Source organism: Stenella coeruleoalba (genome assembly GCF_951394435.1).
Source record: "Stenella coeruleoalba genome assembly, chromosome: 21".
Taxonomy (NCBI): Eukaryota; Metazoa; Chordata; class Mammalia; order Artiodactyla; family Delphinidae; genus Stenella; species Stenella coeruleoalba.
In genome coordinates this window covers 3,785,233-3,800,291 of record NC_137167.1, presented here as the reverse complement: position 1 = coordinate 3,800,291, position 15,059 = coordinate 3,785,233, and positions in this window count along the sequence as shown.

The window sequence follows — 15,059 nt, the reverse complement described above, 5'->3', positions numbered from 1 at the left end:
TCATCAAATTAAGGATAGAAGGGAATCTTTTCTCACCCTGATGAAGAGTATTTTTTAAAATGTAAAACTAGCATGATATTTAATGATAAAAGACCAATACTTTCCTTCGGAGACATGATCAAGGCAAAGATGCCTGCTGTCACCACGTCTATTCAACATTGTGCTCTAGATTCTAGCCAGATCAATAAGGCAGGAAAATTAAAGGGCATTTAGATTGGAAAGAAAGAAATTAAACTTTTATTCATAGATGACATGATTGTCTATCTAGAAAATCATACGGAATCTACAAACAACTGCTAAAATTAATGTTTTTCAAGGTTGTAGCACGTAAGATCAACATACAAAAAGCAAGTGTTAATGATCTGATTTCAAAATGGGCAAAGGATTTGAAGTGACTTTTCTCCAAAGAGGATATACAAATGGTCAATAAGCGCATCAAAAGATGCTCAACATCACTAATAATTAGGGAAATGCAAGATCAAAACCACAATGAAATACCACCTCACGCCCATTAGGGTGTCTACTATAAAAAATAACAAACAACAGAAAATAACAATGTTGATGAAGATGTGGAGAAATTGGAACACTTGTGTGTTGTTCAAAATGTAAAATGTTGCAGCCACTGTGGAAAATAGCATGGTTGTTTCTCCAGAAATTAGAAATAGAAATACCATGTGATCTAGCAATTCCACATCTGGGTGTATATCTAAAAGAATTCAAAGCAAGTTCTTGAAGAGATAGTTGCACATTCGTGTTCATAGCACGAATAGCTATGAACTATTATTCATAGCATTATTCACAGTAGCCAAGAGGTAGAAGCAACCCAAATGTCCATTGATGGATGAATGGATAAATGAAATATGGTCTATACGTACAATGGAATATTATTCACCTTTGAAAAGGAAGGAAATTCTGACTTCTGCTACAGCATGGAAGAACCTTGAGAATATTATGTTAAGCAAAATAAGCCAGTCACAAAAAGACAAAAATTGTATGATACCACTTATAATGAGGTCCTAGAGTAGTCAAGTTTATAGAGACATAAAGTAGAATGGTGGTTTCCAGGAGAGAGCGGGAGGGGGGAATGGGAAGTTATTATTTAATAAAGAGAGTTTCAGTCTTGCTCTGGAGATGGATGGTAATGATGGTTGCACAATAACATGATGGATGTACTTAACACCACTGAACTGTACATTTGAAAATGGTTAAGATGGGGAATTCCCTAGTGGTCCAGTGGTTAGGACTCCATGCTTCCATTGCTGGGGGCCCGGGTTCGATCCCTTGTCAGGGAACTAATATCCCACAAGCCGTGCAGCATGGCCAAAGGAAAAAAAAAAGGTTAGTTGGTGAATTTTATGTTATGTGTATTTTACCAGAGTTAAAAAATAAATTGTATTTCTATATACCAGCAACAAACAATTGGAGATGAAAATGTAAAAAAACAATATATTTTACAATCACATCAAAAATATGAAATATTTAGGGGTTAATCTGACAAATAATGTACAAGATATGTTTATTGAGTACAAAATATTGCTGAGAATGTTAAAAAAGGCCTAAGAAAATGGAAAGATATACCTTCTTCTGGACTGGAAAACTCAATATTGTTAAGATGTCAATTATCACCACATTGATTTATAGATTCATTGCACTCGCAATCATAATCCCAGCAGGATTCATTTCTAGAAACTGACAAGCAGATCCTAAAATTCTTTTGGAAATACAAAAGATGTAGAAGTGCCATGCAACTTTGAAAATGAACAAAGTTGAAGGAGTTTTTACTGCCTGTCTTTACGACTTTCTAAGTTTTCTCATGCAGGGCACATCAGTAGTAATAGCTGCCGTACTGTCACATAGGTCTGTTGTGAGAGTTTAAAGTTGCTATAGTTATAGCACTAAAATAGTCTGCATTATATAATAAGCACAATTTTTAGTATTGTTATTATTGTGGTAGCTTAATGTGCATTTCCCTGGTTACTAGTGAGATCAACCTTTTTTTATACATTTATTGGCCATTTCAGTTTTCTTTTCTGTGAAGTTCTTGTTCTAATCTTTTGCCTATTTTTCTATTGCATTGCTTGCATCTTTCTTAATTCTTTATATTTTCCAGGTCCTGATACATGTCAGTTATATATGTTGTATATTATTTCCCCTAGTTTTTAGCTTGTCATTTCACTTTTCTTAGTGGTGTCTCTTGGTGAACAAAAGCTCCTATTATTAATTTACATAAATATGTCAATCCTCTCTTTTTATCATTTGTGTGGTGATAGTTTGAACCCTTGTCTTGCTTCTAATCTTGCAAAAGAAATGCTTTCAAATTGAGGGTGATATTTGCTATAGTTTTTGAGGGTGCTCTTAATAAGAATGAGGAACTTACCTTCTATTTCCATATTGCTAAGAGTTTTTAACATTACCAAATGCTGAATTTTGTCAAATGCTTTTCCTGCAACTAATGATATGATTGTTAATTTTCTCCTTTAACCTCTGAAGGCAGTGAGGGGCAATGATTATTTTTCTAATGTTAAATCCATTTTGCATCCTGGACAAATCCAACTTGGTCATGATATATTATATTTAAAAAATAGCAGGATTGGGCTTCCCTGGTGGCACAGTGGTTGAGAGTCCACCTACCGATGCAGGGGACACGGGTTCGTGCCCCGGTCCGGGAAGATCCCACATGCCATGGAGCCGCTGGGCCCGTGAGCCATGGCCGCTGAGCCTGCGCGTCCGAAGCCTGTGCTCCGCAGTGGGAGAGGCCACAACAGTGAGAGGCCCGCGTACCGCAAAAAAAAAAAAAAAAAAAAAAAATGGAGGATTTACATGCATAGGTAAATTTTTTAGGATTTGTGTGATTATGTCCCTGAGTGAATCTTGTCTATAATTTTCCTGTCTTGAATTATTCTTTCTTATTTTGTTATCAAAGTTATGCTTGCCTCATGAAATGAGAAAAGAGAGTTCTTTCTTTTTCTATTCTCTAGATAGTTTTTTTAAGATATTTATTTATTTATTTTGGCTGCTCCCGGTCTTAGTTATGGCATGCAGGGTCTTCGTTGTGGCATGCGGACTCTTAGTTGCCACATGCATGCAGGTTCTAGTTCCCTGACCAAGGATCGAACACAGGCCCCCTGCATTGGGAGCACAGAGTCTTACCCACTGGTCCACCAGGGAAGTCCCTCCTGATAGTTTTATAAGGTAAAATTATTTGTTCTTTAAATATTTGGAAAAATTCACCGGTAAAACCATCCAGACCTAGTGTTTTCCCTGTGGGAAAATGTTTGCATACTGATGCAATTTCTTATAATGGTTGTAAAATTATTATGGTTTCCCATCTTCTTTAATCAGTTTTGAAAACATATTTTTCTAAGAATTTGTCTATTTCATTTTCATTTCAGGAAGTTGTTTATAATATCCTTTAATATCCATGTAATTTCTGTAGTATCTGTAATTATTTTTTCTTTATTATTCTTACTATTGTTTATTTTTGCCTTCTCATCTTTTTTTCCTTGAACATTATTGGAGAAAATGCTATAAACCTTTTCAAAGAAACAGCTTCTGGATTTGTTGATCTCTATTTCTGTTTATTTTTTAATTTCCTTAATTTTCATCTTTATCAATATTTCTTTTCTTCTATTTACTTTAGATTTATTCTTTTGTTTTTTATCTAACTTCTTGAGGGGATACTTTTCTTCTTTTCTAATATAAGAATTTAACACTGCTAAACAATGGTTTGTGGTATTTTTATCATTTTCAAGATAAAAATATTTTTCTGAGTTATGTAATATTGTATTTGTTAATTTTCAAATATAGGGAACTTTTCCAGTTATCTTTTTATTTTTCATTCCTAACTTAATTAAGCTGTGGTTAAATAACATAATTTGCATGATATTAATCCTTTGAAAATTTGTTGAGAATTGTTTTATGGCCTAGTGCATATGATCAATTTCATAAGTATTTCACCGTGCTTGAAAAAAAAAGTGATATTGGAAACCAATACTCTATGTATGGCTGTTGGATCAAGCTTCTTAACTGTGTTGTTTAAATCTTCTGTTACCTTATGATGTTTTTCTCCTGCTTGATTAATCCATTATTAAGAGTAATGTAAAATTCTTTACAATGATGATGGATTCGCCTATTTTCCCTTGAAATTCCAAGTTTAAAAATACAAGTGTGTTTTGAGGCTATGTTATTAGGTTCACATACACATAATTGTGATATCATTCTTGGGAAGTGAACTTTTTTATTATTATACTGTGGTAAATAATCTGCAATAGTACTTTTTGCCTTAAAGTTTATTTGGTCTGATTGTAGCTTACATTTGGTTGGTATTTGCCTGATATATCTTTTTCTACTCTTTTCCTTCAACTCTCTGTATACTTATGTCTTAAAAATGTCTCTTGTAAGCCAACTAATATCTTGACTTAAAAAAAAATAGTTTAGGGCTCTCCTGGTGGCACAGTGGTTAAGAATCCACCTGCCAGTGTAGGGGACAGGGGTTCAAGGCCTGGTCCGGGAAGATCCCACATGCCGCAGAGTGACTAAGCTCGTGCGCCACAACTACTGAGCCTGCACTCTACAGCCCACGAGCCACAACTACTGAAGCCCACAAGCCACAACTACTGAAGGCCGCACACCTAGAGCCTGTGGTCTGCAACAAGAGAAGCCACTGCAATGAGAAGCCCATGCACTGCAAGGAAGAGTAGCCCCTGCTCGCCGCAACTAGAGAAAGCCGGCATGCAGCAACGAAGATCCAACACAGCCAAAAATAAAATAAAAAAAATAAAAAATAAATAAATTTATAAAAACATAGTTTAATATTTTTTCTTTAACTAGAGCACTTAGTCTATCTATTTTTATTTGTATTTACTTCTACTATTTTATTTTGTGGGTTTTAGTTATCCTATCTTTTCTATACTTATTTGCAGTTACTTTCTTGCCTTATTTTGAATTTTTTAAGATTTTTTAAAAATTTACTGAAGTGGATGATAAATATCCTTCTTTTAGTTGTAATGCCAGACATTTTAATACATATACTTGTCAAAGTCTAAAGTTAATATTTTTATCATCTTGTTGAATGGCACAAGAATCCTAGAACAGTTAAACTGTGATACCCCGTTCTTAGTATACTTGGCATTTTTTTCATGTGTATTGGCTCTTTTTTTTAAGTCCTCAAAATATTATTGTTTATATAGTTTTTTTAAATATTTATTTGTTTATTTTAGTTATTTATTTATTTTTAAAATTTATTTCATTTATTTTATCTTTGGCTGCATTGGGTCTTCGTTGCTGCGCACCGGCTTTCTCTAGTTTCAGCGAGTGGGGTCTACTCTTTGTTGTGGTACGCAGGCTTTTCATTGTGGTGGCTTCTCTTGTTGCAGAGCATGGGCTCTAGGCGTGTGGGCTTCAGTAGTTGTGGCTCGCAGGCTCCAGAACACAGGCTCAGTAGTTGTGGCTCACGGCCTTAGCTGCTCCACGGCATGTTTGATCTTCCCGGACCAGGGCTCGAACCCCATGTCCCCTGCATTGGCAGGTGGATTCTTAAGCACTGCACCAGCAGGAAGGCCCTTATTTATTATTCATTTATGTATTTTTGGCTGCGCCAGGTCTCAGTTGCGGCCCTTGGGATCTTCGTTGCAGCATGCAGGCTTCCTGGCTGCAGCATGCATGCAAGATCTAGTTCCCCGACTAGGGAGCGAAACTGGGCCACCTGCACTGGGAGCGCGGAGGCTTACCCACTGGACCTCCAGGGAAGTCCCTATAGTTTATATAGTTGACGTTTGTTTCGAATTACCAAATACTTAAAATTTCTCTGCTCATCACTCCTTCCTGAATCTCAGACCTTCCATGAAGAATCATTTCACTCTGCTTGAAATATATTCTCTAAAATTATCTTTAGTGAAGATCTTTTGGACAAGGTATTATCCCTTTTTTCTTTTTACTTTAAAATAATTTTCATACTTTTATTTTGAAATAATTCTCGTTTACGGAAGAGTTGAAATGATAGTCCAGAAAGTTCCACCATAACCTTCACCCAGCTTTCGGGAAGAACATCACAGAGATGGTGTGTTCCTCTCCTGGCATCACATCAGAGGCTGCCTTATATTAATGTGATGCATTTCTGATGATGTTACCCTTGATGGCTTAGTTTAGGGGTTTTCTTGTCTGTACAGTTACAATTGTTCTGTTATCTACCCTGTTGTTAGAAGCCAGTCACCGCAATCCTGCCTGCATCGCGGGAAGGGAAGCTTCACCTCCTGGAGAAGGACTGAAGAACGACCAAGCATTCAAGCAATGATTTACCCTCCAAAGGAGGAATGTGTGGTGGCAAGGGCACCCCTCCAAACTGCAAATTGTGCTGTAAATTGTACCTGTCACTCTCACACGGCAACCTTCCTTGGCTCCCAATCACCTATGGAAGAAAGGCCATGCTTCTCAGTGAGACCTGCAGAGTTCACCTGCCAAGCACATTTTCTTGCCCTCCCCATCCTCTACCTTCCTGAATTACTTGTAACACATCAGATATGCTGTGTTTTCTCCTATCTACATGAGTCCACATATGCAGTTCCATTCTGACTGGAAAGTTCTTTCTTGTTTGTCTCTCTGAGGCTGCAGGCAATTACATTGTTGATCCCCGCCTGTTGCTAACAGGCCATTCTACCATTCTATGTGGGCAGCTAGCTGTCTGCTGTTGGGTGATTGAATACATGGTAAGATCAGAGAGTCCCGAGAAGATAAACCCATTACCTTTCTTCTTTCAGTGTGGATTGATTTTCTAGGTTAGAAGTAATATTATTTGGGAGTATATGACAGTATAGTGTTCTGTAAGTCCCCAGATGATGGTGCTAGACGGACAACAAAGAAAACAAATCCAAATTCAGAATAAGTATACATCCTTGTGAGGGTGAATTCCTGCCCACTTTGTAACTGAGGAGGTCCCGTGGTACGTAATCGACCTACTACCATGTGACATCTGTTTCCCTTGGGAGGTGGTACCACATTAGGGGCACAGGATTGCTGCTGCTGGCATGTCGGGCACTCAGCAATGGCAGTTAGCCTATGATACACAAGGCTGGCTCTGGTGAGGGCAAGTCCAGATTGATGAGGTTTTGCACAGCTTCTGTCTTGACACCATTACCACTTTATTTACGAGCAAGCACTGAAATGGTCGGACAAGGAGGTTGACCAGCATCTGCAAAGTGAGTTGTCTTGCCAAACTGATTATGATGAGCCTTCTCCGCAGTGGAGGACTCTTGGTGAACATTTACCTGTGCACAAATTAGTTGCACACTCTTGGCCCAAAGCTCCTCACTAGCAGTCTCCCCATCGTGGTCATTCCAAGTCACTGGTCATCCAGTCAAGACACTAGCCTTTACCCAGGAATTGATGGAGTTTCTTAGTTCAGGTTAATCTCTTCTTCTGGATGTAGAGGACAAGGAGATGTGTTGCTTAATGTTCATGCCACTGGGAGGATTTTTCTGCTTCCCTGTCCTTCAGGACAACTTCTGAGAGGGGCTACATCACAAGCAGCATCTCTAAATGAGGCTCAAAATAGTTTCTCCTCAGTCAATGACACAACAGTGTCCACAGTCAAGCAGGGGCCAGCGTGTAACATGAGCAGACACATAGCAAATATGATCCATCTGCTCTTTTTTTAAAAAAAATAATTAATTAGTTTGCCTGCACCAGGTTAGTTGCGGCATGCAGGATCTTCATTGTGGCGTGCAGGATGTTTAGTTGTGGCATGCGGGATCTTTAGTTGTGGCATGTGGGATCTAGTTCCCAGACCAGGGAATCGAACCCGGGGCCCCTGCATTGGGAACGTGGAGTCTTAACCACTGGACCACCAGGGAAGTCCCAATCCATCTGCTCTTGAAACAGTTATCTTTCAGGACCTGTTCAGGCATAGTCCTTATTATACATATTTATTCCTTTTTTTGATGTAGCACCTCTGGGCAGGAGTAGTATAACAGCTAATTGGACCAGCTAACACCTGGCCCACGTAAGGCAGCATAGGTTACATGGTGTCTAACGGCCCAGTTGCAAGTCAAAAGCTGTTTCTTTTTCTTTCTTTTTAAAAAAAAAAATCTTTAAAAATTTTATGATAATAATAATAAAATAAAAAATACAAGAGCTCTTTCTTAAAAAAAAAAACAAAAACAAAAAACCACCTCGCCTCGTCTAAGAACCTGAGACATTTCCCGTGAGCTTGCACATCACTTGTTACTGGGGCTCTGTAACCTCCTGATCTGCCCCAAACACACTGATGAAAAAAGGCTGAGGGTGGGGGAAATCACCAGCCACACATATCTGGTCCTCATCCAGGTGTAGTTAGAGACCTCCCTGCAGGCCGGGGTGATTCTAGTATTCAAGGGCCTTCATGATCTGGCATTGTCTGTTTCTAGAAATTCATCTCCTGAACTCTGTTACATTCATCCTTCCTCCAACTTTTGAGCATTTAAAAATGGATCTTAGGGACTTCCCTGGCGGTCCAGTGGTTAAGACTCTGCGCTTCCCCTGCGTGGGGCGTGGGTTTGATCCTTGGTCAGGGAACAAAGATCCCGCATGCCACGCGCGTTGTAGCCAAAAATTCTTTTAAAATAAAATAAACGTGGATTTTTAGAAGGACCATTGCAATCCCTTCAGGAAAAAACTGTTTTAAATTAGTCTGCCAATGTCTATAAATCCTTGATTAAGGAAAAGGAAGTTCTGAGCAAAATGCCAGTGATTTTGCTTACTGTCTTTTGAAAGAAATTTTTGTTTTGAAATATAGCAAACGAAGCTATAATACACAGATAAATAATATAAAACACATGTACCATTTACAGAATAATGATATGGTGAACACCTACATACACATCTCTCCCTCTCTCTTTCTCACTCACAGACACACACACACCTAAACATACTCAGGGTAATAAATAGAATATTTACTGGTACCTTTAATATTTTTCCTCCATTTCGCCCTCCCCGACTTCCAAGTAACCACTATTCTGTGTTAATAATTTCCTTGCTTTTTTTTTTTACAGTTTTCCACCTATGTTTGTATTCCTAAACAAACAATACATTGTTTTGAAAAACTGAGTATCAGAAACCTAGTTGTATAAAGAAAGGGCCACTGTGACCTGGGAGTCAGTGGGTAAAGTAAGGTCATGGGTGAGTGTGGCCAAGAATCACAGGGCGCACCATGGCCAGGACAGCAGGTGGGGTTGGAGTACGTATGGACCAGGTATTGGATGCACAGCAGAAATCTGTCAGAGAGAGTGGGTTGCCCTGTATTTTCAGCTTCTATGTTTATGACCCACCTCTAGCGCTCATGAATAAATGAAAGCGACCACTTAGGTGGAGTGAACTAACTGTCTGGGCATAAAGAGAAGAGTGGAAGTTCATAACCATATGGTTAAGCTAAGTCAAGCTTACATAAGAATCAGTGCCAGGCTCACTCTGTCCTCAAAAAGATGGTACAATGGCAATAGAGATCTTGGAAATTATAATCTTCAATATACTGGTCTTTTGAGTACATTGGATAGGTTGCCCTCACATCCAGGGTGTAGCTGTGATCCTAGTACTTCTTTCATGGTACTTCATGGGATTCCCTTTACCCCTCTCCCATGTGGAATCTTCTTTTTCCTCATATCTTATCTGGTTCTCAGCTAAATCTTTTTTTTTTTTTTTTTTTTTTTTAAAGAAGATGTTGGGGGTAGGAGTTTATTAATTTATTTATTTTTGCTGTGTTGGGTCTTCGTTTCTGTGCGAGGGCTTTCTCTAGTTGTGGCAAGAGGGGGCCACTCTTCATCGCGGTGCGCGGGCCTCTCACTATCGCGGCCTCTCTTGTTGTGGAGCACAGGCTCCAGACGCGCAGGCTCAGTAGTTGTGGCACATGGGCTTAGTTGCTCCGCGGCATGTGGGATCCTCCCAGACCAGTGTTCGAACCCATGTCCCCTGCATTAGCAGGCAGATTCTCAACCACTGCGCCACCAGGGAAGCCCTAAATCTTTTTTTTTTTTTTTTCCCTCCTTGAGAGCTTCTTGAGGAAAGAGTGCATGGGAGGCAAATTTGGAGGGATTTTGAAAGTCTAAAAATATTTTAAATCTATCTTCATACATACATAATAAATGAGCTGGGTATAAAATAAAGTTATGCAAGAAAATAATTTTCTTTCAGAATCTTGAAGGCAGTGCTCTGTAGTCTTTTTACTTCCAGAGTTTCTAAAGGAAAATCAAAAACATTCATATTCCAAATTCTACCCTCTCTTTTCTAAAAACCGCCCCCACACACCATCTCTAGAAGATTGTAGAATCTTCTCTTTGTTCCCAGTGTTCTGAAATTTCACAGTGAGGTACCTTAGTGTAAGTCTTTTTAGTCAATTGTGCCAGACTCTACACCCCTGCCCAACTCTACACCACTGGGCAATTGCTCCTCACCTACCGATGATAGAAAAATTCAGGTTTCTAGATTTGTGAAATTCACTCAACAGGGCTTTTGATCAAACATCTTGTTCTTCAGTTCTGAGATTTTTTTCTTAAATTACTTTAATTGCTGATTTCTGCCTCTCCGTTTTCTCTCTTTCTGGACTTCCTATTACTTAGGTTTCGTACTCACTGGACAGATCCTCTTACCTTCTCACCTATTCTCTCTAATCTTCTATCTCTTTGTCTTTTTTCTCCACTTTTGTGGAAATTTCCAAAACTGTTTTTCCAAGGAGCTCCTCATTTCTGCTAACATGTATTTAATTTCTAAGGGCTGTGTTTTTCTTCTCCTAGTGTTCCTTGTCACAGGATCCTCTTCTTATGTCATGAATGTGACACTGTCTTATCTCTCTGAGGACGTGAATAATAGTCCCCCCAGCCCCTGCCCACGTTTTTTCTCCTTGTGTGCTCTCTGATTCTCTAACTTGGGCTTTTTTTTTTTTTTTTTCTGTTTGATTTTGTATCTTGCCTCTTTTGCTCAGGATTAAATTCCAATTACTCATCCCCAGCCAGAATACTCCAAAAGTGATGCGTCCTTCTCAGGGTAACATCTCTGGAGGTATGTGAATTCCACTTACCCCTCATTGATGAAGTTCATTTTTTAAAACAACTTTGTTGAGATATAATTCACATACCATAAAATTCACCCATTTAAAGTATACAATTCAACAACCACAGAAATCACAATTTAAAAAGTGTATAATTCAATGGCTTTTACTATGTCCACAGGGTTGTGTGATTTCCACCGCAGTCTAATTTTAGAACATTTTCATCCCCCTTAAAAATAACATACCCATTAGCTGTGACCTCTCATCTCCTTCCCACCCCCCACCCCACATCCACTTCACCAAAAGCCCTAATAACTACTAATCGACTTTGTAGATTTGCCTGTTCTTGACATTTCATATAAATGGAAGCATACACTATGTGGTCTTTTGTGACTGGCTTCTTTCACACAGTATAATGTTTTCAAGGTTGGTTTGTGCTATAACATGTGTCAGTACTTTGTTTCTTTTTATGACTGAGTAGTACGCCATTGTATGAATATGTCACATTTTATTTATCCATTCATGAGTTGATGGACATTTGGATTGCTTCTACTTTCTGGCTATTATGAATAATTCTTCTAGAAGTATTTGTTTGTGTACAAGTTTTTATGTGGACATATGCTTTCGTTTCTTCTGGGTGTATACCTAAGAGTGAAATTACTGAGTCATATGGTAACTCTATGTTTACATTTTTGAGGAAGTGCCAAACTGTTTTTGCAAGTGGCTATACCATTTTACATTCCCACCAGCAACCTATGAGGCTTACAATTCTCCACATCCTCACCAAAACTTGTTATTGTCCACATTTTTTATTATAGCCACCCTATAGGTTGGGTGCTTTAGCAGAATCTTACTGCTAAAGTAAGTTTTGGTTTCCCTAATGAGTAATGATGCTGAGCATCTTTTCGTGTGCTTAAGGGCCACTTGTATATCTTCTTGAGAGAAATGTATATTCAAATCTCTTACCCATTTAAAATTTGGGTTATTACTAAGTTATAAGCATTTTTATGTATTCTGGATACAGCCCGTTATCAGACATAAGATTTGCAAATATTTTCTCTCATTTTTTGGGTTGTCTTCTCACCATCATTTTGCCCCCAGCTTTATTGAGATATGTGAAATATAACAATGTTTAACTTTAAGGTGTACAACATGATGATTTGGTATATGTACATACTGTGAAATGATCATCACAATAAGGTTAGTCAACACATCCGTCACTGCACATAGTTATCTTTCGTGTATGTGTGCGTGTGTACACGCTGAGAATATTTAAGAGATTCTCATTTAGCAACTTCCAAATAGTCTTCACTTTCTTTATGGTATCATTTGCAGCACAAAGGTTTATAATTCTCATGTAGTCCAAATTATCAATTTTTTTCTTTCACTGCTTGCACCTTTGATGATATATATATATATATATATTTAGTAAGATGTGAATTCAAAAATATTCAAAAATCTATAAAGGGTAAGAGCTAACTACACATAAAATTTTCTTAGAAAATATCAATATTTCTATACAGGAAAAAATGGAACTCTTACCCAAAATAGCGGTACAATTATGAATTTATGTAGCTCCAGTCCCTCCATTTCTTTCAATTTTCTTATTCTTATTTAACAAACTTAATTTTTACAATTTCCAAGATAATTCCATTCATAAGCAATCAACAATATTTTCAACCATTAGTCAAAAGCATTGTAATACATTGTATTTTGTGATAATAAGACGAATATAGGGCTTCCCTGGTGGCGCAGTGGTTGGGAATCTGCCTGCCAATGCAGGGGACACGGATTCAAGCTCTGGTCCGGGAAGATCCCATGTGCCGCAGAGCAACCAAGCCTGTGCGCCACAACTACTGAAGCCCATGTGCCTAGAGCCCGCGAGCCACAACTACTGAACCCACGTGCTGCAACTACTGAAGCCTGCATGCCTAGAGCCCGTGTTCCACAACGAGTAGAAGCCACCGCAATGAGAAGCCCGCGCACCGCAATGAAGCGTAGCCGCTGCTCACCGCAACTGGAGAAAGCCTGAGCACAGCAGCGAAGACCAAACGCAGCCAAAAATAAAATAAATAAATTTATTAAAAAAAAAAAAACTTGAATACAAAAATGTCTTCTGATTTATATGTTCTGGAAAAAACCAAAAGTACAGACAGCATTATGGTTGATGCTCTAATATCCACTCCCCCCCTCCCCCCCAGCAGCAGTGTGGCTGGGGGAACTGAGCTCAGCTTAAGAGGGGCGTGGTCCAATAAGTGTTAAGGTGTTCTCGCCCTGTTCCATGTTCTGTTCAAGAAGGGGCATCTTAAACCCTAAACAAAACGAAAAGACAACCTATGGACTGGGAAAAAATATTTGCAAATGATGCGACTGACAAGGGCTTAATTTCCAAAATATACAGATAGCACATACAACTCAATAACAAGAAAACAAACAACCCAATCAAAAAATGGGCAGACGAAGACATACAGGTGGCAAACAGGCACATGAAAAGATGCTCAACATCACTAATTATTAGAGAAATGCAAATCAAAACTACAAAGAGGTATCACCTCACTCCAGTCAGAATGGCCATCATCAAAAAGTCTACAAATAATAAATGCTGGAGAAGGTGTGAGAAAAGGGAACCCTCCTACACTGTTGGTCGAATGTAAATTGGTGCAGCCACTATGGAGAACAGTATGGAGGTTCCTTAAAAAACTAAAAATAGAGTTACCATATGATCCAGCAATTCCACTCCTGGGCATATATCTGGAGAAAACTCTAATTCAGAAAGATACATGCACCCCAATGTTCATAGCAGCTCTATTCACAATAGCCGAGACATGAAAGCAAGCTAAGACGTTGGCACTTCCTCTTAATCCTTCTTTGTATCTTTTGTCATCTGGCTCTGCTATTCCTCAAACTTCTTTCATATTCTTTCCAAAATTTGCCTCTTTTCAAGAACCCTACCCCTGTTGGCAGACGATATTGCCTCCTGCTTCATGGAGAAAATTGGAATTACTCAGAGTGAAACCTCCAGATGTCCTGCTCCTGTACCAACTAACTTCTTTCCAGGGGGTTTCTCCTCCCTTTTGAAGCTAATCATTACACCTGTGGAGACAATTCCTCTCATCAATTGGAGACAATTCCTCTCATCAATTGGAGACAATTCCTCTCATCAACTCAGGGATCTGAGCTCATCACACCGCATCTCCTACTCTTGCTTCTCAGCTTACAGACATGTGCAAATTTCAGCCATCTTACAAAATTAAGACAAAACAAAACGCTGTCCCTCTTTGACTCTTGTACACCTGCAGCTGTTGACCCTTTTCTCCTGCCCCTCCAGGTCAAGCTATTTATTAAGGGAGTGGTCTACGTTCATGACATTCATTGCATTGCCTGCTAGTTGCTGAACATTTACTGTGAGCTGGACGATTTACATACATTATCTCCAGTCTTTAAATCAATACCACTAAGTAGGGCCATCACTCCCATTTTGTAATGTATGAGGTGCCCGAGGCTCAAAAAGATTTAAGTATCCTGTTTCAGCTCAAACCACTTAACTGTGACAGCGTCAGGATGAGAGCCCAGGTCAATTTGAATACAAGTCGTGTTATTTGCTTTCTATCAGTGGTTCCCAAACTTGGCAGGGCAACAGCATCATGCCGAGACCTTTCAAAAACACAGGTTCTTGGGTCCCACCCCGGATCTGCCAAGCCACAATCTCCTGATGAACAGCCCCGGAGTCCAACTTCTTTCTTTAGCTCCTGGAACACCACTCTGCTCTTGGATTTCCTCCCTTCCTTTCTGACCTCTCCTTCCTTGTCACTGTCTTCCCTGTGATCTGGACACATCCTAAATGCTGGCAACCCTCACCTTGTTTTCTATCCTCACGCTCTTCTCACTCCAAACATTGTGCTTGAGTGATCTCATCACCTTCCCTGGATCTAATTGCTGTTTATGTATTAATTCCTCCCAAACTGGTATTTCCAGCCTCACTCAGCCTCACTCTCGGCTGATGGATCTGTAAGTCTGTATGTGAGAAATTGCCAGTTGACTATAACTT